Here is a 2,526-nt window from a genome sequence, read left to right as displayed (position 1 = left end):
ACAAATAGGTGAAACTAGAGCGTTACGTGTGAGCTTTTGAGTTTGACGCTTGGTTTTAGGTTGTAGATTGACTTCCCAAGCTTAGTTTGAGGTGTCTAGGGGTTAAACGTCAAGGTACGACCCCCCAAAGACCAACCAAGGGTCCTTGAGGGGGACCCTAAAGTCTAAACCCCCAAGGCTGCCTAGAACCGAAAAGCTGTTAAGAAAATGGTGAACCACGGAGGGGACCTATGCCCCGTAAGTCCATCCATGCCCCGTGGATGGCCTCTGTGGGTCAAGGTCCCAAAAGGTGATTTGCAGCCACGAACCATGCCTTAACAGCACGGTCTTTGACCCCATCCACGATCTGTGGATGGGGGTTTCGTGGCTTGCACCTGTGTGTTGTCCAAAACTCGGCCAAGTGAGGGGTGGTTTGGTAAATTCCCCATTTGGTTAGTTGAGTTATTGGATGGTTATTATTGTCTTATTAACATAATTTAAGGGTTTTTAAAGTATTAAAACACATTTACAACTCTTTAATTCATTATAACCCGAGACCCCAAATCAAAACTCAACTATCTCCCTCTCTCAGAATCTTCTCTCTAGAACCTCCATTAAAGAACAAAGAAGGAGATCAAGGAAAGCTTGAAGGAAGGAGCTTTTCAATACGAATTTGATAGGATTCTACACCTAAGGTATGAGAGTTTTCATCCTTGGGAAGCTATCACCCAAGGAGCCCTTTCAAAAACTTTTATCTCAATTCTAGAAAACTCAATTAGTTAGGGTTTCAACTCAACTCCATGGATTGCTTTTAATGTTGCTTTTAAAGGTTGAATTATGTTTGTTTATGAATTTATGATTGATTTTATATGATTTTAACTCAACTCCTTCAAGAATCCATGAGACCCTCAATCCTAGTTATGGTTCTTCTTTACATTATGTGATGGTTTTGCAAGTTGGTCCAATTAATTGGATGTGAGTTGATTATGATGTAATTTCATGATTTAAGTATAATTATACATGTATACTTGATTAACCTAAGATTCTAAGGTGAATTGATGACGCCTAGGGCTATGTCATGAAAGAGGCAAAGTGTGGGTTTAGGTGTGACTTTCTAAGAACGATGAACTTCTTGATGGCCAATTTTAGAGGTCAAACGATCCCCGGAGCAGGTAAACCCCCCATTTTGCCGATTTTCGTGTGCTATAGTTCACTATTTTTTTGGTGATCCGAAATTCTGACGTCAGTTTTGCTAAAAAAAATTCATGGACGTCTGCTAAGACCTTAGCTATGGATTCAGTTGGCCCTGACGGCCAAAACAGCCCATTTTCAAGGTCAAATGAGCCCCGGAGCAGGTAAACCCCCCATTTTATCGATTTTCGTGTGTTATAGTTCACTATCTTTTTTGGTGATTCGGAATTCCGACGTCATTTTTGCCGAAATTTTTCATGGATATCCATTAAGACCTTAACTATGGAGCCAGTTGGCCCTGAAGGTCAAAATGGCCCATTTTTAAGGTCAAACGATCCCCAGTGTAGGTAAACCCCCTATTTTACCAATTTTCGTGTGCAGTACACTATCTTTTTTGGTGATCTGAAATTTCAACGTCATTTTTGCCAAATATTTTTATGGACGTCCGTTAAGACCTTAGCTATGGAGTCAATTTGCCTTGACAGCCAAAATGGCCCATTTTCAAGGTCAAACGATCCTCGGAGCAGGTAAACCCCGCATTTTGCCGATTTTCGTGTGTTATAGTTCACCATATTTTTTGGTGATCCGGAATTTCAAAGTCATTTTTGCCGAAATTTTTCATGGACGTCCATTAAGACCTTAGCAAATCAATTATGTTTTATCAAATTCTTAGCAAAAAAGAATTACAATTTTCTACAAAATTGGGGGAAATTCAAAACTGGATGGGTTAAAAGTTGTTTTTCAAAAAATCGCCTCGGTCAAAAGCCTGGTATTAAAATGGATTTCACTTATGTATTAAAATGGTATTTCCAACTCCAAATCCATATTCTTTAATCAAATCTTTTTCACGTACCTATTTAAGGAACAAAAATCCTTATGCAAAATTGGGGGAAATTTAAAATTTTTGGGATAAAAGTTGTTTATCATAAAATTAATTATCTAACATTAAAATTGACATTCATATATGCATTATCAAAGTATTTCGAACTCAAAAATCAATTTTCTTCAAAATTGGGGGAAATTCAAAATTGAATGGGTTAAAAGACGTTTATCAAAAAACCAGCTTGGTCAAACCGCCAATAGGTCGCATAGATCTCGAAAAAATACCCAAAGTCAAAAAAAAATCGCCTGAAACGGACATCCGAGGCCAAAGTTATGAGCATTTGAAGTTTCACCATTTTACAACAACTTTTTTTAGTTGCACTCCTTTATTTGGTTTGCCTTTTTATCTTATTGAATTTTTATTTATATAGAAGAATAGTTATATCAAAAAAATTGTTTTGATTAATTTTTATTTTTAAATTTAAAAGTGAGGTGGGGGGCAGGGTCCTCGGGGCACGACACCCCAGGGGTGGG

The sequence above is a fragment of the Solanum tuberosum genome, unplaced genomic scaffold, assembly GCF_000226075.1.
Source record: "Solanum tuberosum cultivar DM 1-3 516 R44 unplaced genomic scaffold, SolTub_3.0 scf00106, whole genome shotgun sequence".
In the NCBI taxonomy this organism is placed as follows: domain Eukaryota; kingdom Viridiplantae; phylum Streptophyta; class Magnoliopsida; order Solanales; family Solanaceae; genus Solanum; species Solanum tuberosum.
This window is presented reverse-complemented; position numbering follows the sequence as displayed.